Consider the following 27,038-nt stretch of genomic DNA (forward strand, 5'->3'; position numbering starts at 1 on the left):
TTCCATCACGTCTTCTCAATCCGTTTTTCATGCACTTTTACATTCACTCACTTCACCTCCTGTACATCACTTTCTCTATCTCGTTTGCTTTGATTCACATACAAACCAAACCACATATAGTATTTTCTTTTTTCAACCATTAATATGGTTTCTAAAAAAAACAGTTTTTGTTTTTTGTGTTTTTACTTTTTGGGGGGAAAGAAAAGAAAATATACAACTTGAATAATGCCAAAAAAGGCCAAAATAATGTTCTTTGCAGATCTTCTGATGAAGCAACAGTTGCTTTCTGTGAGCTCTTCCAAAATGACCATGCCACACACCAAGCAAAGCACAGCCCGCAGTTGCAAAGCAGGGATCAATCTTTTCTTGCACCTCCTGCATATATCTACAGAAAACCTTGGTCTAGGAGGGATGGTGTGTTGCAATGCTGAAGAAAATGTACTTTACTCTTCTGTGCCCCTCCTTCTCATCTCAGCATTGTACTGCCGTTCACGTACTTTGTGGGAAATTGTTTCGAAATGCAATGGTGAACATATTCCATATGATGGATTCATGTTATGCATGGAACCCTTAATGTGAACATCTTCCAGTTCTTCATATTCTTGTCCTTCTTCCTCTGCATTTCTCCTACTCTGTTATTGTCCGAAAGGCATTGCAAAGGAACAAAATGTTTTGGTTCCTCTAAAAACAAAATGACTGCACAATAACTATGCAGTCTTCTTTTCTTCACAACTCTCCTATGGAAAGTAAGAAAGGCATGGGTGGGTCCGGCATTCCCTGGGTTTGCTGTACCAATTCCTGGTACTGCGCAAATCAAAAGGCTTACATGGGGGAAAAGTGAAACATAATACTACATCTGTAACTTTTTAGTTGTATCTAGTAAGCCCTACTTCCAAACAACATATTAAAATGTGTTTTCTTCAAAATACATTTTAAAAGATTACTGGGTCTGTGGTTCTCAAAACAAAGACTCACCTTTGTGTGACCAAGCTAGAGTCATTAACCAAGAAAAAGACTTGGTGTCCCATAGTATTGTGCCTATCGGTGGACCTTGAAAAAACAAGCCATCTTCCTATAAAAAGTTTGACTCCTCCTTCCATATAGGCATCTTTTTATATTTCTCTCTGTACAGATCAGAATGTTGGAAAACAGGCACAGAACCACAATGAAGCCAATTAGAAGCTGAAGTGAAGAGCAGTCAAGCTGTAGCAGTCGGCCACCAATTTCTGCATAAGAAGAAGAAGTAGTTGTGGAGATTCCAGGAGAGCGGAAGAATTCATCCAAGGAGTCACTGGCCTGGAAGTTTTTCAATAGGAGAATCAAGATCCACTCACCTGAATGTCAAAGTTCCTTGGGAGCGAAGATTGTCCACCCAATTCCTCAGTTGGTCAACCCTCAACACTAGGAGACTGTGACAAGTGTTGGCGGGGGTAAAGGGAGTTGGGGAAGAGAGAGAGGGATGAGCGGGAGGATATTTTCTTCTCTGTCACGTGGCAGCTAAGGTGTTCTGATTGCAGTCAGTATGCTGGTCCACACCTCACCGAACTTCTTAAGAAATCTGTGATTCTTGCTCTAACATGGACACACAAAAGGGGAAACAGTGATTAATATACAGTTTCTGCACTTTTTCCTCAACTACTGTGGTGTTCTTACTTGCATCATTTATTATGTCACAATATGTGCACTCACCCTTGCATCTCTAATTCTTATTCTGTGCTTTTTCTATTGATCACATTGATTGCTGTGTGTTTTCTATTGATTGCATAGATTGCGTCCTTGACCTTACTTGTGACGAAGGACCCTGATGAGTTTTCAGGTTTGCCTTAGGAGAACGGATTGAGATTAAACAGTTCCGATAGTTAGATCATTTGGTTGGAGATAACAGGAAGTTATCCTAAAGCAAACAAACGCTGTTGATAAAATGCTAAGCTCTTGCAAGTCTTTCTAAGTTCAGTACAATTACCTCTTTGGTGGGCAGCCATTCTTCTTTTTTCTTTTTAACTGTGGTTTGTGCTTGTCATTCTGTTACCCACAATGTCTATGTTTTTAGTTTCAGATGCAACAGGGTGACACAGCAATGCAGGTTATTGCGACAAACTTCTCGTCCTGGAATCTGATTTGGGAGCACTTGGAGAAGGAGGTATGGGGTGAATAGCGGGATGCGGAAGTGGAATGCAAGGTCGTCTTCTCTCTGCTGAAGCCAGTAAGCCAAGCAGAAGGCTGTGACCTGGGTTCTGTATTTACGTACCGTACCCCAAGATGTCTGTCAAATTCCATGGGCTGTAGAGATCTCGTGAGATCTCGAGCGTCGCTCAGAATGGCATTGAAATGCTGAGTGAAGTCTGAAAGGAGGCCACAAATTCCATGGAGGTATCCAAGAGCAGGTGTTTCTTTATTGGGGGAGAATGAAAATTTACCACAGAGGGTGAGATGCGCGTGACCTGGGGTGGGGGGCATCATACCTATTGTTGCAGGGATTCTGCTCATGCACAGAACTATGCGCAGGAAACCAGGACCTCAGTGAATTGTGGTGTACCAAAAACTCACCTTAGTACCCAGAACCCCTATCTGACTAGCATCAGTGTTTCATTCGTTCTCCGTATCATCTCAAAGCTACCAATGATTACACAACCCAGAACAAGCGACTTAGACTACTCTCAGGAATGGTGGGAATCAGGAACACCTTTTCGTTAATATTCTCATATCAGTCCACAACAAGAGTAATCAGAGACACGATAAAGTTTAAAATGTTTATTTTTAACTACATGCCCTAAGGTGCCGTACTTTGGCTAACATAAGCAGACAAATGATTAAAAACAAAACCATCAGCATTGTTACAATACCATAGAAAATGAAGGGAGAAATCATATTACAAATGATAGTGGAATACAACTACCCTCCCTTTGCTAGTAAGCTAGTTTTATGAAACTAATAGAAGGTCTCTAGGCTTGAATGAGGATTCCCATACCGTAAATATCAACTTAGGTGAATCACATCACAGGATCAGCTCTGCTCTGTGTCTGGGAAAGGTTTTCTCCAAGTGTCTGAATCATGCATACAAATGCAATATTAAAGGCACCCGAGTTTCAGATATTTGCAGCTGTGTGCGTGTTATGGCTAGAGCGTGGGCCAATCAACCTGAATTCAAAAGCATACATTGTTATTTGACCTTGATGGCTTCTGCACACAGTGTTCAGACTAAGGTCGCGGTGCACGTCTAGGATTGTGAACAACAGACCGTTCTCATGTGAAGAAAAAGCAAGCAAGCAGTTTTTCTTGTAATAATAGCTACCTGCAGTGTTGTGTGCAAAAGCAGCAAAGTGGCAAGATGGCGTTTTACATCTAAAGCGCTTATGCTAACATAACAATGTGTGCATAGAACCCCGTCTCTACTACACTATCTGGGGGAATACAGTACGATGGGATGAACGTAACGCTAAGGTGGGCGTAGCCTAGTTGGGCACCATGTCTACATGAGGGGATACAGAGCTCACAGATTGGAAATATCAGCTTGAAACCTTGCCTATGTAGGACAGACCACAGAAGCATCACAAATCCTAACAGTTCTCCCCCTCCCAAAGGCCAATTGTTGGGCTGAGGCTTGTCAGGATAATGGGCATGTAATTGCTGAACTACACGTAAGGCATGGGCAATACATGCAGGCTCCCAGAACATCTCAGCTGTGAAATACCCTTTCCAGTCTATTAGGTAATGTATTTTCCCTGTATTCTCTTTGACTCTACAATGCGTTGGATTCAGAAATCTTCATGGTCTCCAACTAACAAAGGTGGAGGGAGGCCAAGTTGAGAGGATGTTACACAGGGTTTGACTAGTGAGGCTTGAAATACAGCGTATACGTGATAGTATTCTGGTAAAATTAGTCTTAGATTTAGTGGATTGATGACTTTGTTTACTTCAAAAGGACAACATAACGAGGTTGTAGTTTTCTTGGACCATGGAGGTTCTTTGTAGCCAGCTAGAACTGATTTCCTATTGTGTAGGTGGGTGCTGGTTGCGATTTTTGGATGGCTTGTCTTTTCATGAGCTCTTTAAAAAAAAGCAGCAAGATCTCTGTTGCTCATGTCCAAGTATCATTTAAATGTCAGATATTTGTTTGCTGTTGGAATTTCAAGTTTTATGAGTAATTTGTCTAGTGTAAATATAGGATATCAACCATAGTTACAGACAAAATGGGAAACACCAGTAGCTGTGTGTACACTGTTGTTATATGCAAATTCTGCTCTGGGTGAAGCCTGAACCCAATAACTGGTCAAAGATAATAACAGGCATCATAAGTCTTGCTCCATAGATTGATTTGTCCGTTCTATTTGTCCATCAGTCTGCGGCTGGTACGCTGATGACAAACCGTGGTCAATTTGAACAGCTGTGCAGACTCCTTGCCACAGTTTACCCACAAATAGATTACCCAGTGTGAAATAATTTTATGGACAGTCACCCATTGCTAGGCCTGCCATCCTCAGGGTGGTCTCTCCCCAGTCTCTTTGCCTTTTGCCTCCATGTTGTGCTGATTCTTTTTGTTGACCTTAGGACTCTGAGCATCTTATTACTTCTAACCAGTGCTAAAGTGCATACGCTTCCCCCCTAAACATGATTACATTGGTGTATGCTCGATTGGAATATTTGATGCACTGTTAAGGCCCTTGTTAAGTGGTATACCATATACCCAGGGCCTGTACTTCAAATGCTACTAGTGGGCCAGCAGCAGTAATTGTCCCACCCACATAAGTAGCCTTTCAACCCCATCTCCATCCCCAAGGAAGAGGTGTGGCGCCGCGGCCAGGGCGACTGACTCCGGAATCTGGGGATCACAGTTCGATCCCCGGCTCCGGCGGCAGATTAGCCCAGCACCATGTGACTTTGGGCAATAGCTTGCTTAATCTTCCCGAAGGCCCCCAGCGCCTAGAGACCCTTACGGGTGATTGTTCGCACTTTACAAATGTGGATTATTATTAATATTATCTCAGGCCTGCCACTGCAGTGCCTGTGTGTGCAGGCATCAACCCCTCTTTTATTGCACATAAGTCACCCCTAAGGAAGGCTCTAATTAACCTTAACAGCAGTGTGCCATGTAAGTAAGAGGCAGGACATGTGTGTTCAATCTTTACATGTCGTGGTAGTGACAAACCCTCAAATTCATTTTTCACTACTGTGAGGCCTTCCCATCTCATAGGCTAGCATTGGGGATTCCTGTATATACTTTTAAGCTGTAATTCCTTTAGCTGTTTCATGTTTCATGTGTTCGGAATGGCATTGATAAGTCCTCCTTACTGGCTAGTTTGGATTTAACATTACTGTTTTCGAAATGACACTTTTACAAAGTGGACAATTCACTGCACCTACTGTTCTCTGTGCCTGACAGCCTTTCCCCAGTACACTTTTGGGTTGGTGACAGCTACACTTTGTGCATTACCTCTAGACAGTCACAATACAGGAGGGATAGGTATGTCTGAGTACCCATCTACATGCATCTGCATTCTGATAGCCGTGCCTGGGCAGGATGGAATGGAGGTGCTAACAGGCAAGTGTCCTGTCCCCACAGAAAGGACTGATTACCTCCCACAGATAGCCCAGCAGACATGACTGGGTTGAAAGGGATTCTCGTGCACTTCAGAGCACTTCTTTGAAGTCACCCCTCACATCAAAGGCACTTTTGGATATAAGTACTGGGGACCTCATTTATGGGGCTCTACCGGCAATTTTGCGCCGCCGAAACGTAACTTTTTTAATGTTCCGGTGGTGCAATGTGCCACTGGCATATTTATAAGGTCACGTAAAGCCACGTTAAGTGGCTTTTCATGGCCTTATAAATATGTGCCCATTTCACTCAGAAAACTGCATGAAAGGGTCATTCCATGGGTGTTGCTGAGGGCGTCCCCAGCAACATCCGTGGCTTTTTGTCACCTTCCCAGATTTATGAGAAATCATAAGTCTTAGGCAGCACCAAAAACGATCGCCTCCCCAGTGGAGGCATAAGTAGGGCACAACAAGAATACTGCAGCAAACATAGAAAGAGGATAAAGCCTCTTGTGATTGTATATGTGCAGGCAGATTTAGCTTCCTTCACAAAAATAATCATCCCCGCAACTGAGGCAGCCTTGCACCATTATGCAAAGGTGCCTGCATTGGCACACGGCAGCCCATTGCACTTTGATGCAGGGGAAAAGGACAGGATGTGCTGTTTCCAAAAGATATGGTGCATTCCTTCAGTTTTCTTTTGCCGTAGTGCAGCGCAGCAGCAAGGCCTGCTGTGTTACTCTATGGCAAAAAACCCTTAAATCTCTGACCCCCAAAAATCAAATACTTCTGGATCTTGACCTGAACTTCTGTCAGAAGGATGCTGTGCTTCTTAAAGTACTCGTCTTTGGACTACAGACTTGGAAGGCCTACTTTTACTCTTCTGTTGCCCTGCTGCCTGCTACTCTCTGACTCTACTGAAGGAGAGCTGTACTCTTCCTTCCCTCCAAGTGATCTCCAATGTCTTGTTGACTTGCCTCCTGTTGCTTAAGACTCAAGGATATCAAAGCCTCTACCCCTGTTCTTGGCTCACGGGAAGTGGCCCAGATGCTTGCAACATGGATTTCGATGCATCTCCTGTTTGTGTGTAAAAGAATTGGTTCATCTCATCGTAACCAATACTTTGCCTCCAGAGATTAAAGCATTGGGCAGCTTGGTGAGACTGACGCATTCCCTCGACTGTTGCAGAATCCAGCACAACGCTCGATGTTTCTCGACTCTGGCGTCCATCTTCGGAACTAACGTGTCACCTTCATTGCGCAGAGAAGATCGACACAGCTCGTTGTTTGCACCCAGAAAAGGCACTTTGTTCACCGGATCTGCGTGGGTCCCATTGCCAGCCTGTGCTACATCAGGATCAGCCCGAACCTTGACTTTGCCTCAGTCTAGCGTGACCTAAATTAACCTTTTTAAGCACTACTTAATTCTAAGGGCTTTACTATTTTTATTCCTTTAAAATTAAATATCTCAACTTCTATACAATGAATTTTTGTCGTTTTGGTCTTGTTTTGTTCATAATGTAATAATCTATTTTTCTAAACATGTGTGCAGTCTGTTTGTAGTGTATTCATTGTCTTACTGTGTGAGTGTGTTGCACAAATACTTACACATTGCCTCTTAAGAGAAGCCTGGCTGTGCTAACCTACCAGAGGGTTGGCACAGGTTATTTTTTAGCATGTACAGTAGCGTGTCACCGGGTAAGAAGTCCATAATCCCTGCCGAGGGCGTCAGACCAAAAGCATTCTGGACCCAAGGGAGAGAGGGGTTCCTAGAGGGAAAGTGGTTCTATAGATGACTATTGCAGCCCCCACACAAGGTGCACTGATACGCTTACCACCTCACCTAGCTTGTCAAAGCAAATATACAGGACCTCCCGAACATCGTCCATGGGAGCAATAGGCCCAATCCCAGTCATTGCCACATCCGAACCACACAGGGGCCACAGAGCAGCTTCTCAACCCCCATCGGTATGGCACAGTAACACCAACACTACGCATCACCATTGTTAAATTCACCTGATATAACCTCCCCCTCAGCCCTGAGTCAGAAGTAAGTGGTCGGGCAGGCCCTGCGACGTAGACCTGAAACAACTGATGGACAGATCACAGGTCGGGTGACACGTAATCCTTAGACAAACGCGAGAACAGGAAAACCCAGATCGATCCCACAGATAGGCAGCAACATCACAATTGTCTTAGGAGACTGGCCCCATAAAACACGTTTGGCCGGAGGGGTGCAAGTTCCCAAAACACCATAAAGTCAGTTGCCACACCAAGTTAGGAACACTCAGCCAGTCAGAACACAGCATACACCCTATATGCAGTGATCACGTGCTCCCCTGGCTTGACATCTGGACATGTACCCACTGACCCCACATTGTGTCCATGCCAGGTCGAGACCCACCTGCCCTTCTTACCAAATTTCCAGAGTTCTGTTTCCAAAGGAATGTACAAATTACTTTATGGCGCTTCATGTAATGCATAAAATGACAGCAGAAACCAATGTGCTTTGAGACAGTCTTCAGACCCTGACTCTGTTTCCTGCTGTACTGGTTGCTGCATTGAATTAAACTAACTTCCTGTTTTGCCAAACGGCTCTTGTCTTTTATTTTTTCAAGGTAAATTCACATTCGAACAACATTCGCTCGCCAATTGTGTAGTTCTGCTCTGCAGGGGGGTATCTTTTTGGAAAAATAGGCTATGGGGTGCATTTGCTCTGAGATTTTATCTCTTTTAGAGATTATTCCTGCGACTGCATATTCTGAAGCATCCGCTTCAACAATGTACAATAGTTCTGAATCTGGGAGTCAATGTACAGGAGCAGTTGTAAACTTCTCATTTAATAAGTGAAAGCACTGATCGACTGCTGGAGACCAATGAAAGGGCATCCTTTTCTTTAACATGGCTGTGATGGGTGTAACAATGTTAGAAAAATGCATAATGATGCACCGATAAAAACTTGGCAAACCCGAGGAGAAAGTAAATGTCCATTATGAGTTGGTTAGGATGGCTTAGGCTTTACCTTTATCTGTTTGTATTCCATCAGGTGACATAATGAACCTTAAAATGTCCACTTGGGTGGCATGAAAGAGACATTTCTCCATCTTCAAGTAGAGATGGTTGTCTCACAGTTTTCGTAAAATAGCCTGGACATGAGTTAGGTGTTCTTGTTCAGATCGAGAATAGATCAGAATATCGACTATGTAGACAATAACAAAAAGGTCTCGAAATTCCTGTAAGACTTCATTGATAAAAAATTGAAAGGTTGCCGGGGCATTGCAAAGGCAAACAACGTTACACAATACTCAAAGAGGCCGTACGTGGTACTGAAGGCCATTTTCCACTTGTACCCTTCACGAACACGCATGAGGTGGTATGCCCAGCGAAGATTTAATTTTGTACAAATGGTTTCCTTTCATATCTGGGCCAACATCACGAGGATTAGAGTACATGCTTTTTATGGTGACTTTATTGAGTGCCTTATAATCTATGCATGTTCAGAGTTGCCACTTTTTCCAAGGAACAAAAGAGAAATGGGAGGCTACTGGGAAGATATAATAATAGATTAACTCATAAGAGAGTAGTTTTTCTAAATACTCCTTCAAGTGTTTGATCTTATGTTCACATAAGGTGTAAACTATTCTACAGTGTAGAGTAGCCCCCGGCATAAATTCTATTCTGCAGTCAAAACTACAGTGTGGGGGCAAAGAAGTAACCTTTGTCTTGTTGAACACATCTACATGTTCTAGATGTGGTGGTGGTGGAAGAAGTCTTAAGTCTTGTGCCAATGATGTAGGACAGGTCAAGGGTCTTACCCAGTCGGAATCTTCTTGACAGCAATACCGGAGACTGTGCGTGGAATCTAAAGTTACTGTTCTTGCCGACCACTTAATTCTAGCTTTATGCTGTTGCAGCCATGGGACCGCCAATATAGCTCCAAAGGTGGGAGTGTTGATTAGGTCAAAGCTTGGATTCTCAGAATGACTGTTGTCACATATAAGGGTAATAGGTTGAGAAGGAAAACAGATTAACCCTGAGGATAGTTCTGACCCATCCACTGCCCTTACTGGTTGTGGGTGTTCCTTTTGCAGAAATTAGACTCCCAAGGCTTTGAGTCCAGAAGAATTGGGAGAACCTTTTCGCGCCTGGTTACTGACAGCCATATTGATCGTATGGTGAAATGTTTCAGGATTCTGGTGAGGTAAACAACATTTACCACAAAACTTTTTGCCTGCAGGAAATCACAACGCGGTTGTTACAATGACCGCGTTGTGATTCCGCATACCATTACTCCGCAAGTCAGAACAATGACTACTGTCCGCACAGACTTGAGTTGGAATAGTAAATTGTACTATTACAACATCCAGCGCCCCCCCCTCCGCAAGTCGTTGTTACGACTTGCAGAGTAATGGTATGCAGAATCACAACGCGTTGTTGTAACGACTGCGTTGTGATTCCCTGTGGACAAAAAGAGTGCGGGATAATGACACACATTCTTCTGGTGATGATGTCTCCCAAATCCTTAGGGATCGCCTTTGTAGATGCACTCGAAGAGTGACCCCTTCCCTAGTTGAGTTTAGTAGTTTCCTGACTTGCCCTTCTGTACTTCCACCACTGCTACCTCTTTATTGGAAGCTTTGTATTTTACCGGACATTCTTTGGCAACGTTGCCTCCTTTGGCACAATAAAGGCACACATTTTGTTTGCGTCTTCTGTCCTTCTCCTTTGAGTGAGAACTACAAATGCCTCCAGTATGCATGGGCTTGTAGCCTTTGGTAGTTTTGCTTTTGCTTCCTTCCCTTTTTTCTCCTCAAAAGATTATTACTCTAGGACCCTCTTCTTTCATTTTCTTTCTCCCGAACAATGATCCACCTGCACAACCAAATCAATAAATTCAGAGACGTCTTCAGGGGGATTCATGATCTGAGCGAGGACATTTTTTAGCTCATAGTGCAGTCTATGATAAAAGAGAGAGGTTCTCTTCTCCTTAGGCCAGTTGGTTTCGATCTTCTAGTGAAACTGGTAAGGTAGGTCAAAAGGTCCTTACCTCGTTGACCCAAGTTTACCAGCTCGTTGTCACTGGCCTTCATGAATGTGTGTTTAGCCAATAATGTTTGCATCCTTTCCTTAAAGGCCCTGAAGTTATACCACATGGCATCATTGTTATCCACTAAAGGTATGGACCATGTGACTGCATTTCCAGACAGATAGGAATTCTTGAATGATCCTTAGGCAGTGTCATTGAGGAAAGCAGTCAGTCTGCACATGAACGTAGGTGGCATTGATTCATGAAGAAACTGAATTTGTGGCTATCGCCATTGAGACATTCTGGGTCCGCAAGAGGAAGGGGGGTGAGAAGGGTTAAATTTACATGCTGCACCCCTGTAGGGTTGGTGATTTGTACCTAAGAAGTACCGACAGGGAGAAATATAGGGAAGTAAATGACACAGGTTCTCCCTTTGGTATTGCTCTAAACTTGTCTCCCCAAGGATCTGTTCCAGGTTTCTTTTTTTTATAACTCTGCTCGCAGGACCTTATTTTCCTGCTTGAAATCCTGTACCTCTGCCTGAATAGACACTAAAGCTCTGGCCGACTCATCCATAGTAGGTCCTGATGCCACCTCGAATGTCATCTGAGGGAGAACAGCAAATTGGGCACCCTGATCCATCTTCCCTCGGGCAGATAAATTGTCAAGGACTTCCGTCAAGATCCACTTAACTGAATGTCCAGGTTCTGCAGGAGCAAAGATTGTCCACTCAATTCCTGTTAGTCCACAACCAACACTAGCAGAGTATGACAAGTGTTGGCGGGTCATCTTCCAGGGGAAAGGAGATTGGGGAATAGAAGGAGAGATGAGTGGGGGATATATCCTTCTGTCATGTGTTATCTAAGGTGTTCTGATTGTGGTCCGTATGTTGATCAGCACCTCACCGAACTTTAGCAAGCTCAGGTTCTTGCACTTACATGGACACACAAAGAGGGAAATAATATAGAGTTTGTGCAATTTTTCTCAACTACTGTGGTGTTTTTACATGCATCATTCATTATATTACAATATGTATACTCACCCTTGCACCTCTAAATCTTATTCTGTGCGTTTTCTAGTAAGCACATAGATTACTATGCTTTCTCTATTGATCGCATAGAGTGCTGTGTCTTTCCTATTGAATGCATAGATTACGTTCTTTACCTTACTTGTGAGGAGGGACCCTGATGTGTTGTCAGATTTCCTCTAGGAGAACGGGTTGACATTAAACAGTTCCAATAGTTAGATCATCTATGTGGAGATATTAGGAAGTTATCCGAAAACGAAAAATGCTGTTACAAGTCCCTTAAAATTCCACGTTTTCGCAAGCCTCTCTACAGTTTAATGCACTGGCCTTTTGGTGCGTAGCCATTCTTCTTCTTTTGCTATTTTTAGCTGCGGGTCATGTTCGTCATTTTGTTAAAGCAATGTCTTTGCTTTTTCTTTCAGATGTTGGCTAGGTGACACAGTGATGCGGGCTATGAAGAGGAGATCTTCAACCCGAAATCTAAATCGGGAGCACTCAGAGAAGGAGATAAGAGGGGGAATACAGGAGCAGGATGCGGAATTGGAAGAGGGATGTAAGGTCTTCTTCTTTCTACAGAAGCCAGAAAGCAAAGCAAAGGCTAATGACCTGGGTACAGTATTTATGTACCGCGCCCCAAGATGTCTGCCAAATCTCACGCATGCTTGAGATCTCACAAGATCTCGAGCCTTGCTCGAAATGGCATAGGAATGCCGAGTGAAGGCCGAAAGGAGGCCGAAAACTCTATGGAAGTGTCAAAGGGCAGGGATTTCTTAATGGGGGAGAATGAAAACGTACCACAGAGGCTGAGGTGGGTGTGGCTTAGTAGGACATCATACCTATCTGACGGAATGCCGGATGATGGGGTGAGCGTACCACTGAGACCGAGGTGAGCGGATGGGAAATATCACCTTGAAACCTTGGATATGTATAACAGACCTCAAAGGCAGCACAATTCCAAACAAAGAGAAGGGAAAATAATGTGAATGCAATGAAAGTCACTTGCACTTTGTGACCAGGTGCACCCCAAAGGACACAGTGAAAGATTTTCATACAGGGCAGCTTGTATGATAAGCATCTTCATGCCTTTCACAATAATGGGTGCCCACAGGCAGAAAAAGAGCAATAAAGCATGGAACGGGGGGAAGAATTAAGCTTTCCTGCAGTTATGCTTTAAGTAGAAGCGGAAGCGTGTGATTCCTGACCATTGATGTTTGCCATTTACTATTGACAATGCAAAAAACATAATTTCTCTCTGGTGAACAAAATCGATGAGTGACCTTTACTGTTATGAATAAGTACCTGAAAAAAATCACAGCATATATAATTCCCTTTGCTTCAAGAAAAAGTTGACAGTAAAAAAAAATTCTATATAGAAACAACAAATATGCAAAGAAAACATATCATAGATTTAGTAAAATAAAAGTTCAGTTAAAGAGATAAAATATTTTAACAGTCATTACCCACCCACAGTAGGTTGGGCGCAAGGCAGTGCTGGAGACCAGGTTCTGCAGCCAATGACTGCTGTGCAAAGCAAAAGGCCATGCACCGTGAGAGTAAGTTGCCGACCACAGATTTGGATGCAGGACCTAGCCGGCTGCTATCCTCCCTCTGTGCAGCTGTGTGCAGTAGGGGTTGGCGACCCGCATTGGGTTGGGAGCAGGCTGTATGCTAAATTCCCATGTATAGAAGAAGACTGTGTGGAACAAGAGTAGGCTGCCCAGAGAGGGTCATGTGCAGCGCCGAACTGCAGGGATGACCCTGCACCCAGGCCCCCGTGCAGAGCTAAAGGCCATAGGAATTGGGGGTTGGTGCCTCTCAGCACCAAAAGGCCATAAGCAATGGGTGTTAGCCGCTGCAGGCTGGGAATGCGGGTTAGGGTCAGGGCATGGCCTAGCCTGCACGTAACTTCCACAGTTTGGAACTTAAGAGTGTCATTAATAAAACATAAAATTAACCCCCAAAAAATTTAGAATCTGATTTGTGGTTCTGGCTCAAACATGTTAAATCACTGAAAGTCACCATTGGTGATTCAAGCCGCAAACACACAAATAGGCTAACTGTGTGTCACATTCATTAAATTATGCCATTGTTCTTAGCAAATAAACACTTTTTGAACTGCCTCTCTTTTTAAATGTGCTCCGTGAATTTACACAAATTAAAAAATACCAAGAATAAATTAATTGTGCTAAGTAAAAGGAAAGAAAAAATGTATTTTCAGTGGAAACTCAACCTAACCATAACTACACAGGGTATATATATCTGAACTCTTCCCTCCCCATACTCTTGCGGGCTGGAAGCAGTGCCCCAGGAGATAGCATGAGTCTCTGAGTGGGTCTGTGAGTGGGTGTGTGAGTGTCTGAGTGGGTCTGTGAGTGGGCTAGTGAGAAGCTGATTGGGTCTGTGAGTGGGTGCATGACTCTCTGAGTGGATCTGTCAATAGATACATAAGTGTCTGTGTAGGTCTGTGAGTGGGTGCATGAGACTCTCAGTGGGTATGTGAGTGGGTGCATTAGCCTCTGAGTGGGTCTGTGAGTGGGTGCATTAGTCTCTGAGTGAGTGGGTGTGTGAGTGTATAAGTGGGTCTGTCAGTTGGTGCGTGAGTCTGGATGGGTTTGTGAGTGTATGTGTAATTCTTTAAGTGGGTTTGTGAGTAGGTGTGTGAGTCTCTGACTGGGTCTGTGAGTGGGTACATGAGTCTGTGAGTGGGAGTCTCTGAATGGGTCTGTGAGTGGGTGCATGAGTCTCTGAATGGGTGCATGAGTCTCTGAGTGAGTCTGTGAATAGGTGTGTGACTTTCTGAGTGGGTCTGTGAGTGGGTGTGTAAATGTCAGAGTGGGTCTGTGAGTAGGTACATGAGTATCTGAGTGGATCTCTGAGTGGGTGCATGAGTGTCAGAGTGGGTCTGTGAGTGACTGTGGACGTCTCTGGCTGGTTCTGTGAGTGTGTGTGTGAGTATCTGAATGGGTCTGTGAGTGGATGTGTTAGTGTCTGAGTAGGTCTGTGAGTGGGTGCAAGAGTCTCTGTGTGGGTCTATGAATGGGTGTGTGAGTCTTTGAATGGATATATGAGTGGGTGCATGAGTCTCTGAGTGGGTCTGTAAGTGGGTGCGTAAGCCTCTGAGTGAGTCTGTGAGTGGGTGCATGTCTGAGTGGGTTTGCAAGTAGGTACATGAGTGTCTGCCACATTTTGTACAAATGTGTCAAACAGTGCTAAAGGTATAGGCAAATATCAAGATATCTCTATTATTTAACCTCTTCATGCCCACACTAGAGCACTTTGAAAATTTTAATTTCTTGAAAACTATGGTACAGATTCACACCAAACCACACAAAGACACTTCAAGTTTGGTGTTTTTCCATTCAGACATTATTTCTGTAACAACGAGCAAAAAATCATATGGGAGCTAAAAGGGGAAACCTAATTTTTCTGGCCCACTTGGTTTTTATGCCCCTGCTTGAAGTGTCTGGGGAGTTTGGTGCAGGCTTGTTGAAGGTCATCAAAGTTATTGAAAAATCAAAAAATGCATTTTCATTGGAAACTCTAACCTAACCATAACTACCAAGGGTATATATATCTGAACTTATCTCTGCCCGTGCTCTTGCGGGCAGGAAGCAGTGTCCCAGGAGATAGCATGAGTCTCTGAGTTTGTCTGTGAGTGGGTGCGTGAGTGTCTGTGTGGGTCTGTGAATGGGTGCATTAGTCTCTCAGTGGGTCTGTGACTGGGTGCAGGAGTCTCTGAGTTGGTCTGTGAATGGGTGCATGAGTCTTTGAGTGAGTCTGTGAGTGGGTGTGTGAGTGTCTGAGTGGGTCTCTCAGTGGGTGCATGAGTCTGTGAATGGGTCTGTGTGTGGGTGCATGGGACTATGTGTGGGATTGTGAGGGGGTGTGTGAGTCTACGACTGGATCTGTGAGTGGGTGCGTGAGCCTCTGAGTGGGTCTGTGAGTGGATGAGTGAGTCTCCAACTGGGTCTGAAAGTGGGTGCATGAGTCTGTGAGTGCATCTGTGAGTGTGTGCGTCAGTCTCTGAGTGGGTATGTGAGTGGGTGTGTTTCTCTGAATGGATATATGAGTGGGTGCATGAGTCTCAATGTGAGTCTTCTGAGTGAGTGTATGAGTGTCATGAGTGGGTCTGTGTGTGGGTGTGTGAGTGTCTGAGTGGGTGCATGAGTTTCATGAGTGAAGTTATAGTTAGAAAGTTTCCATGACCACCACTGGGATATATCTATATATATATCTTCTTTCAAATTCACCAGCGCTACTTCACAAAGCAACAGGAATCCACGGCACCATGAAGGACAAATCCAGGCAAGTGTAGACTTTTTAAATATTTATTTATAATCACCATTAGTGCAGAGATAAGGACGGTCTACGCGTTTCGGCACTACGCCTTCGACTGGAATATATATATATATATATATATATATATATATATATATTACCTACTGGCGGTCGCCAGTAGGTAGTTATAGTTATGACCCTGTTTCCATAGGAAAACCGCAACATTCTATTTTGAATAACTTTGGCGCCGGTCGACGAATCCTCGCAAAATTTTCAAAACTAATGGGGCGCTATGCTCCGCTCCTACCCTGAAAGTCTCGGGGGGATTCGTCAAGCGGGGGCTGAGATAAAAAGGGGGTCCCAAAACGCGTTTTTCCCATGCATTTTTCCATAGGACCTTTAGACACAGCTACAGCCCGAACGGCTGAACAGAGTTCCTTGAAATTTGGCAGAGAGGTAGTCTACAGGTCAAGGAAGTGCCTTTTGTAGGTTTGGTGTAAATCTGTTCAGTAGATTCTGAGAAAATAGCCTTTAAATCAATATATATATCTGAGCCAGCTTACGGTGCGCTTACGGTAAGCTTACCGTACACGTACGGTGACGTGCGCGAGCGCGATTCTGATTGGTTGTTAGATCTTAGTAAACATTCGAATCGGTCGAAACCAGGAAGCGGCGACCGCCATTTTCTATCTCGCACTCTGATGTGGTGGAAGAAAAACAAAGGCAAAAAACATATAAAGGGGCTGTTTAGACTGCTCCCAACCACCTAGCCTTGATGGAGGTGTCCTCAAAGAACCCCCAAGGGCAAAAATGCAATTTTAAATTTTTTCAAAAAATCGCCGATTACGCTTACCTTACGCGTACGGTAAAAAAACTGGAAAAAAAAAAAATATCCATATTTTCCACACCCCGTGTGCAAAAGGTGCCCGAAGGACACCAATTGTGCATTGCATATTATTATCGCATAGTACAACAAAAAATCAAACAATCCCTTTCACAACGAAGCGCATAATATGTCCTCCATGCGCGCACGGTGCGCGAAGCGCACCGTGCGTACATGGCCCATCCAGCGTAACGTGGGCACGCGGTGCGCGTAGCGCACCGCGTGCCCACCCAGCGTGCACGGCACTAACTGCGTAAAGTGGGCGCGCGGTGCGCAAAGCGCACCGCGTGCTCACTGTGCGCGCACGGTATGTGAAGCGCACCGTGCGCGCACGGAACAAACTGCGTTAAGTGGGCGCACACTCCACGAATGGCGTAAAGTAACTTAGCATTTAAAAAACCGTACAAATTCACTGAAAAAACCATAGGTTTCACACACGTTATAGTTAGGAATTAGCATTTAAAAAACCTTGCAAATTCAATGAAAAAACCATAGGTTTCACACATGTTATAGTTAGCTGGACATTTTACTGATAAAAAACCAATGAAATTCCCCCGTTATAGTTAATGCAGGCAACTATAACTCACGCGACCGCAATCCTCTGCTGATGCTAATACTGTATTTAGACACTTATTTGCCCATGTCTTCTTCCATTAAATTTTAGCTAAACATATATTACAAATATTTTTTTTTCATAAAGACACATATGTCATCAGCAGAGGATTGCGGTCGCGTGAGTTATAGTTGCCTGCATTAACTATAACAGGGGAATTTCATTGTTTTTTTATCAGTAAAATGTCCAGCTAACTATAACATGTGTGAAACCTATGGTTTTTTCATTGAATATATATATATATGTATATATATTGAAAACCAAGGTTGCCCAAGAGAAGAAGCCGCACATGAGGAGTTAATGCCCTTTTATTGCAGAAGGCAGCAGGTACAGCACACCATCAAACTTCGAGTACAATTGCCAAAGTTATCACCAGACGCGTTTCAAACTCCATTGAGTCCTTGTTTACAGGCTGTTTGGCAAGAGGGAAACAACAGACTGTCAGTGGAGCACATTGTTAAATACACCCAAGTCCCGCCTTGAATGGGCGGCGGCACAAATTGCCTCCTGGTACATGTAGTCCACCTTAATGTAAACCCCTGTGGGTGCTGTTGTTTGATAGTCCACAATTATTTCCCCAGTGGGTACAGCATGCCTGCTCCTGCTGCTAATATACTCTGCAACAATGACCTCCTCATTCTCACAAACGCTCAGAATTACAAGCGCTTCAGATCCGCCCAATATTAGGCAGCGGGGCTCCTTCGCGGCCGGACGAGCCGCAAAACATTGAAAGCCAAGGTTGCCCAAGAGAAGAAGCCGCACATGAGGAGTTAATGCCCTTTTATTGCAGAAGGCAGCAGGTACAGCACACCATCAAACTTCGAGTACAATTGCCAAAGTTATCACCAGACGCGTTTCAAACTCCATTGAGTCCTTGTTCACAGGCTGTTTGGCAAGAGGGAAACAACAGGCTGTCAGTGGAGCACATTGTTAAATACACCCAAGTCCCGCCTTGAATGGGCGGCAGCACAAATTGCCTCCTGGTACATGTAGTCCACCTTAATGTAAACCCCTGTGGGTGCTGTTGTTTGATAGTCCACAATTATTTCCCCAGTGGGTACAGCATGCCTGCTCCTGCTGATAATATACTCTGCAACAATGACCTCCTCATTCTCACAAATGCTCAGAATTGCAAGCGCTTCAGATCCGCCCAATATTAGGCAGCGGGGCTCCTTCGCGGACGGACGAGCCGCAAAACATTGAAAACCAAGGTTGCCCAAGAGAAGCCAGCCGAGTTTGCGGAGATTTTCCTATTCCACGCTCCATGGCAAGCGCAGAGATAGGCAAAACACTGCCTCTGTGGCAGAGCAGAGTTAGCCTCTCTCTCCCCCCTTCCAAATACTTTATAAATAATAAAAAGAAACCACTTATTTGTGTTTCTGCCACCTCCCCTGCCTGGCCACTCTCCTTCCAGGTCCTCTCGCTTCCTTTTTCATAAAAAGAAAACACTACGTTGTACGTCTAGCGAGTGCGCATGCGCAAGATGTACAACATAGTGTTTTTTTCAATGAAGAAGGACGCAAGGTGGCAAGGAGCAGGAGGGAGAGCGTCCTGGCAGGTAAGCCGGCATAAACACAGGTAAGTGCCTTTTTTTATTATCTTTATAGCATGTAAGAGGGGGAGCGGAGAGGGAGCTACCCGTAGAGGCACTACGCCGGCTCCGCTCACCGTTAATATCCATATCCTAGTGGTGGTCACCACTAGGTAATTATAGTTAGGATTGCTTTTCATAGGAAAAGCTTTTTTTGTGAGGCTAATAACTTTGCCACCGTTTGACGAGTCTCCGGGAAACGTTCCAAAATGGTGCTACTTTGTGACTAGTTTGTGTATGGAAAGTTTTGTGGTGATCCATGAAGTGGGGGCAGAGACAAAAAGGGGTATCCCAAAGTGAAATCCCCATGCATTTTCCATTGACTTCTTTAAGATGAACTACTGCATAAACTGCTGAACTGAATTACAACAAACTTGGCAGGATCGTAGATTGTGCTTTTTGTTATTTGGTGTAAACCTGTTCAGGTGTTTTAAAAAAAATTAAAGGTAAAAAATAATTGTATATCTGGATGGTTGGGTGCACGAGAGGCTCAAGAGACTCTTGCGGGAATGCCAGGTTAAAAATGGAGCATTTTCTTTGGCCCAAAGAGCTTTATTTCCCTTGGGCCATCTTGCTCCCACAGGTTCTCCTTGCTTCCTCTGGGCGCCAGCAGCTGTAGCTGCGTTACCTCTCTTCTCCTGCTCCCTGGTGCCTCGCTGTTCCTTCATCCGGGCTTGGCTCCGCCCCCCTGCAGTAACGTGGGACCGGCCAGGCTTGGCTCCGCCGGCCCCAGTCAAACTACAACATCCAGGATCCCCTGGGACAGGACGACACAGCACACGCACCAGGAGGCGCTTAAAGGTCCACCTAGTGCGGAGCCCCCTGTTCTCCTTGCTTCCTCTGGGCGCCAGCAGCTGTAGCTGCGTTACCTCTCATCTCCTGCTCCCTGGTGCCTTGCTGTTCCTTCGGCCGGGCTTGGCTCCGCCCCCCTGCAGTAACGTGGGACCGGCCGGGCTTGGCTCCACCGGCCCCAGTCAAATTACAACACCCAGGATCCCCTGGGACAGGACGACACAGGACACGTGCCAGGAGGCGCTTAAGGTCCGCCTAGTCCCTCGCCCCGCAAGGACACGCGCGGGCTGTGCCGGGAGAAGCCCGAGACAAGGGCGGGCCGTCTGCGGCCATCCGAGGCCAGAGGAGGCCGGGCTGGGCCACCTTATTTTCCTCTTGGATCTATTCGCCCTATGACATTCGGAACAGGTTTGTGCAACTCTCAACTTTCCATTTAGCTCTGTTATTGGTCCTTTTCCCTGCTGCAGGGTTGTTCTTCTTACGAAGCAGTCTCATAATGAACAAACGAGAAACGGCTGGCAGGGTGGTCGGTACCCTGGACAACTTTTTAAAAAGAGCGGAATCCGTTTTAATCCACGAAATAGAGGCCACCGAACGAAGACTCTCTTTAGATCCTAGAGTCCTGGGGGGGGGGGGGGGTCACAGCCCTGCGCTCCTTTGAATGTCTCTCGAACAAACTCTGAAGCAGCTGCCCCCAATGATCGCTTGCGGCCTAGGATATCCAGCCCCACCACATCCAGTCCTGAGCACCATCCGCCACCCTCCCTGAGTTCTACGTGCACTCCCGCTGGCATTACTACAGGAGGGATGAAAGGGGTTGGGAAAAATAACAAGACGACACAGAAAAAGGCAAGGAAGGGGCACAGCATTACGAAACAAAAACCACTATTGTCATCCACTGCTACGAAAGGGGTATTCGTATTTGGTAGCTCAAGAGCAGTACCCCCCCACCCACTGATAACTCCTCCAAAGCTTCTACTGACTCTAACCATCTTTTGAGTGGAAGTGACATCTCCTGTATTTTAAAGGAGCTTCTAGCTGCCCTCCTTGAGCCGTTTGCCCAAAGACTGGTCTCTGTCGACACCAGGCTCGCAAGGATTGAGGACGCTCTGGCAAACCTTTCACATGAGGGCCAGGCTCAGGTCCCCAAGGCTGCCCCCACCAGTAACTTTCCAGCTTTGGTGGGGGACATTCACAAGGACCAGCATGGTGCTACGGTACAAGCTAAAATTCTCAAGGATGGGGCAGATCCAGTTGGAAGCATAAGCACCGTTTTGCCAAGTGGGCCCAGTATCGCCGAGGCATCCCCTAACCAAAGGTCATCTATGTTAAAGAGCCCCCATAGGCTGATCAATAACAGTTATTTTGGTTGTCAAGTGAGACAACCCAACCTTCACCTGCCCCCGAAGCATCTCCCTACACGGTCATCCTGGCGAACGTTCCGACCTTACCACAGGGCACTCAAGAACATTGGTCCTCTCTTAAAAACAAGGCCCTATATTTTTATAATTAAATGACAAATCTTGGGGACGGCCTATTCGAGGAATTTAAAATGGTCAGACGGATGGAATGGGTTGGGCAATCCGCCAAATTTCTAAAAGGTGATTGTGTTGTACTAAGTTTTAGGTCCCCAGGCCTTGTTCGACATATTCTTGAGGCAGCTAGTTATAAACCTGTTAATGGGGCCTCCATTGCCATACTACCCCTTCGCTTCTTTTACCAACAGCACTTATCCCAGGGTCACCGGAATGCCCATACTGCAAGACGTAACCATCTTAGGCCTGACTTTTCCATCCAGCTTAATAACCGCTTTGATGTTCTCTCATCACTTGAAGAAATAGATTGACAGCGGGTGGGACCTAAGGGAAGATTTCCGTTAGATGTATTTGGGTCTGGAGGGGTGTTATCTAACACCAGCCACCCTAGCCCAGTAGTCCCTAAAGTCCAAACCCTGGTCACCACCACAGCTAACCCAGCCATAACGATCTTGGACTGCTGTCCCACGGACCTAGCAGCTGCTACTGGGTCCCTACCCTCCCCACAGGATGTATCCTTGGTCATTTCCTCGTGGAATATAGCTGGCCTGGAATCTAAAACTGGGTCAGCTGACTGGGCATCTTTCATCAACGGGGTAGACATCTGGGCATTCCAAGAAACCTGGGCTGTGGACAATGTTTTTCACATAGGTTATCTACATTTTCGAAACCAGCATATAAGGGCTTAAGGGGGAAGCCGGTAGGAGGTCTATCATGCTGGGTTAGGGAAAAGGAGGGGATTACTGTGGTTGAAATTCCCTCTGGAAATCCTGACATTCTAGTCATAAGAGTAAGTTCCTCAGGTGGTCTCAATCTACTCCTGTACAACGTTTATGCCAGAGGGCAACAGGGGGGCAGGTACTCCCAGGTCATAGCAGCTCTTGAGTCTCTTCTAGTCGAGAGCGCCCATAACACCAATTTGATTATAACTGGGGATTTCAACACATGCTTTGAGCCGTTGGACTCGGACGATTGACGGCTCAGTGAAGAGGTGGATGCTCTCTGGGGTGTGCCACAGTTGGATCTCCAACCCATTAAAAAATGGACCGAGGTTGCTCTACAGGTTAAAGGGCTGTGTCTGGAATGGGGACTCAGAGCTGTAAACGGCAGGACGAAGTCTGATGCAATCGGGGCGGCAACCTTTGATAACGGGTGCAATAAAAGCGGGTTTGACTATATCCTAGTCAAGGTAGACTTTTGGCATCACGTCGTTGACATGAAAGTTCACCCCCGTCCCGAAAGCGATCATAACCCCCTGGTGCTCACTCTTAATGGGTTGTGCTTTGGCCCTTTAGCATCCACTGAGTCGGATAGTGGCCCTAATCATGTAATTTTGGGCAACGACCTGAGAAGGGTTCGCTGGGACAAGGTGGTACTTGATGACAAGAGTATGCTAGAAATCCGGGCACTTGTTTCAGGCTCTTTGGGGGAAATTAATGACTGCGGTTCTCAGGAGTCCCTCAAAGCTAAATTGCCTGTAATCCATAAAGAGCTCTTTCGTAGTTTGAAGGGGTTCTTTATAAATTCTAAGCCATTAAGAGTGAAATGTAAGCCTGATCCCATTTCATGGTATAACGACTGTTGTAGGTCCTCCCACAAAGCTCTTGTGAAAGCCATCAAATCCAGGAATCTTACCCTCATCCAGCAGTCTAGGGCCCATTATAAATCCACCCAAAGAGATGCAAAAAGAGACTGGGATGAGGATCGATGGAAGGATCTTCTGTCTGCTTGCAAAGGGAGGAATATGACCCGGTTTTGGGACCTAATAAAATGGGGAAACGGGCAAAGGTTAATTACCCCTAACAACAACGTGGACCCACACCACTGGGTTGCTTTTTTCGAAGCCCCATATCACCAGGACTCGGAGTATGAAACACCTGCTCTGGTTATAAGTGTCGACTCTCGACTGACGGTTAGTGCCAAGGAGGTTGAGGTGGTTCTGAGGAACATCCCTAGTGGTAAAGCACCAGGGCCCGATTGTATCCCCCCAGACCTCTTTAAACAGAACAGCGATCTCTGGGTTCCCTACATCACGACCCTGATTAATTCACTGGCGGGGGGTACACCGTTTCCAACCTCTTGGTCCGGGGCGGAAATTATCCCGATTTATAAGAAGGGGGATCGTTCCGCCCCGGCCAATTATAGGCCGATCAGCCTTATCGACGCACTCCAAAAAATCACTGCTCGGGTCCTGCTGGGCAGGATCCAAAGCTGGATGTCTGAAGAGAACATCTTATCTTCCCTGCAAGTAGGCTTCCGGGCTCACATGGGGACCCTAGACCAAGTATTTAGATTTGTCATGCTCTATTGGAAGGTGGTTCTCTTAGGTAAGGGCCTGATATTTGCAGCATTCGTAGATTTAAAATCTGCGTTCGACCTTGTTCCTAGAGTAAAACTGTGGGATGTACTGCTAGTTCTAGGGATGCCCAAGGAACTGGTGGATTTTGTTATACTCCACACTTCCAACTACGCCCAGGTTCGGTGGGGAAAACCAGGGGAGCTCACTGAGAAATTCCGTGTCGGGAAGGGCGTCCGCCAAGGGTGTGTCCTCCTGGCCCCAACCCTCTTTTCTCTTTTCATCAATGGGGTGGTGCAGTACTTTGATAATTTTCCAACTGACGCCCCCATGCTGGCTGGCCAAAGGATACCTTTGCTCATGTTCGCCGATGACACCCTGATTCTCTCAAAAACGAGGCAGGGCCTTCAGTTGGCACTGTCCCGCTTTGAGGAGTTTTGTACCGACCATGAACTGGTTGTAAATGTGGGAAAAACAACATTTATGGTACTCCACGGGGCAAGACCTGTTTCTGCAAGAGTTTTCATGAGCAGGAAGCTCCTGGAACAGGCTAACGTATTTTCCTACCTGGGTATCACCCTAGGCGCAAGGTTGAGCTGGTTACCTCATGTGAAGCTACTTGCACTGAAACACTCCCAGCTAGCAGGGGCTTTGTTAAAGGAACATAGGCTTACCCAGACCAAGCCAATAGCCCCAGTGGTTAAATTATACATACTGAAAATGATTCCGGCCATACTCTACGGCGCCGAGATTTGGGGTTGTAGCAACTTAACAGATCTAACAAAGGCCCAAAACAAGTTCCTTAGATCTATAGTGGGCCTACCTAGTTCGACCGCCCGCATCCCCCTTCTTCTTGACCTGGGCTGTAACACAATCGAGGACATCGCTCAGTACAGAATGCTGGCTTTTTGGAGAAGACTCTGGACAGTTCCAGAACTAATCCCCTTTGCCAAAGCCTTAGCGGAAATAAGGTGTCTGGATCGCTCAAATAAGATCTTATGGCTATCCAGAATCAAAGCCCTACTCACAGAGATGGGGATGAGGGACTTATGGGTGTCCCCAGAGTCGGCCGTATTTCCACCAAAAGTATCATTTAGAGCAGCCTATTGGGACTTAATTTATTACAGGAGGCATAATAGCCCAGGAGGTTCTTTATTGTCAAGAGCTTTTTTGGACTTTAAAGACTACCCACAGTTGGAAGGTTACTGGGATCTCATCACCAAACCCAGAGACCGCAGGTTGTTCCACCAGTTTCGAGTTGAAACTCTCCCGCTTAGGAAGTTCACTCGTAAATGGACAACTGGTAAAGGCGATAAGTGCCCATTTTGTCCTGAATCAGTCGAAACCATCGACCACCTTTTATATGTTTGCCCTGTTTACTGCTTACCTAGAAGCGTGTGGCTTAAAACTCTATGCAGAAACCTGGGCACGAATTCGGCTATGATTGCCAAAAGACTATTAAAAAGCGGGGGCAATGCCACTATAATAACTGGGGTGGCCAGATTTCTTAGTTGGTCTTGGGCCATCCACGAAAAGTCGGTGGGTTATGATTATTAGCTCAGGCCATTCCCCAGGGTTGAACTGCAATGAATTAAGCAGATGTACGTTCTTCTGTAAAGTGTTTTCGATTGATACTATTGATTGTAATATATGTATAGCTAAAGATTAATGGAAGAAGACATGTGTAAATAGGTGTCTAAATACAGTGATGTAATATCTGACGTCATCCGCAGAGGATTGCGGTCGCATGAGGTATAGTTGCCTGCACTAACTATAACGGGGAAATTTCATTGGTTTTTTACGAGGGAAATGTCCAGCTAACTATAACATGTTTGAAACCTATGGTTTTTTAAGTGAATTTGCAAGGTTTTTTAAATGCTAATTCCTAACTATAATGTGTGTGAAACCTATGGTTTTTTAAGTGAATATATAAATATACACATACATATATATAAATGCATATGCATATATATGCATATATATATATGTGCATATGTGTGCATGTACAGAGAGGTAGAGAGGTAGAGGTGTATAGGTAGAGGTGTAGAGGTAGAGAGGTAGAGGTAGAGAGGTAGAGAGTAGTAGAGAGAGAGGTAGAGAGAGGTAGAGGTAGAGAGTAGAGAGCGAGTAATAGAGAGTAGAGAGTGAGTAGTAGAGAGTATTAGAGAGTAGTAGAGAAAGTATCAGAGAGTGAGTAGTAGAGAGTAGTAGAGTGAGTAGTAGAGTGAGTAGTAGAGAGTGAGTAGTAGAGAGTGAGTATTAGAGAGTGAATAGTAGAGAGTAATAGAGAGTGAGTATTAGAGAGTGAATAGTAGAGAGTAATAGAGAGTGAGTAGTAGAGTGAGTAGTAGAGAGTGAGTAGTAGAGAGTAGTAGAGAGTGAGTAGTAGAGAGTGAGTAGTAGAGAGTGAGTAGCAGAGAGAGAATATTAGAGAGTAGTAGAGAGTGAGTAGCAGAGTGAGTAGTAGAGAGTAGTAGAGAGAGAGTAGTAGAGAGAGAGTAGTAGAGAGTGAGTAGTAGAGAGTGAGTAGTAGAGAGAGAGAGTAGTACAGAGTGAGTAGTAGAGAGTAGTAGAGAATGAGTAGTAGAGAGTAGTACAGAGTGAGTAGTAGAGAGTGATTAGTAGAGAGTAGTGGAGTAGTAGAGAGTAGTAGAGAGTGAGTAGTAGAGTGAGTAGTAGGGAGTAGTAGAGAGTAAGTAGTAGAGTGAGTAGTAGAGTGAGTAGTAGAGTGAGTAGTAGAGAGCAAGTAGTAGAGAGTGTGTAGTAGAGAGTGTGTATTAGAGAGAGAGTAGTAGAGAGTAGTAGAGAGTGAGTAGTAGAGAGAGTAGTAGAGAGTAGTAGAGTAGTAGAGAGTGAGTAGTAGAGAATGAGTAGTAGAGAGTAGTAAAGAGTGAGTATCAGAGAGAGCATTAGAGAGTAGTAGAGTAGTAGAGAGTGAGTAGTAGAGTGAGTAGTAGAGAGTAGTAGAGAGCGAGTAGTAGAGAGTGAGTAGTGAAGAGTGAGTAGTAGAGTAGTAGAGAGTGAGTAGTAGAGAGAGTAGTAGAGAGTAGTAGAGAGTGAGTAGTAGAGTAGTAGAGAGTGAGTGGTAGAGAGTTGTAGAGTGAGTAGTAGAGAGAGAGTAGTTGAGAGTGAGTAGTTGAGAGTGAGTAGTAGAGTGTGAGTAGTAGAGAGTAGTAGAGAGTAGTAGAGTAGTAGAGAGGGAGTAGTAGAGAGAGAGTAGTAGAGAGTGAGTAGTAGAGTAGTAGAGAGTGAGTGGTAGAGAGTAGTAGAGAGCAGTAGAGTGAGTAGTAGAGAGTAGTAGAGAGTGAGTAGTAGAGAGTGAGTAGTAGAGAGTAGTAGAGAGAGAGTAGTAGAGAGTGAGTAGTAGAAAGTAGTAGCAAATGAGTAGTAGAGAGTGAGTAGTTTAATTTAAAAGGAACACAATGAGGAGGTTCATTTTGCCATAGAAATTATGATTAGTGCG

The sequence above is a fragment of the Triturus cristatus genome, chromosome 4_1 (assembly GCF_964204655.1).
Source record: "Triturus cristatus chromosome 4_1, aTriCri1.1, whole genome shotgun sequence".
Classification (NCBI taxonomy): domain Eukaryota; kingdom Metazoa; phylum Chordata; class Amphibia; order Caudata; family Salamandridae; genus Triturus; species Triturus cristatus.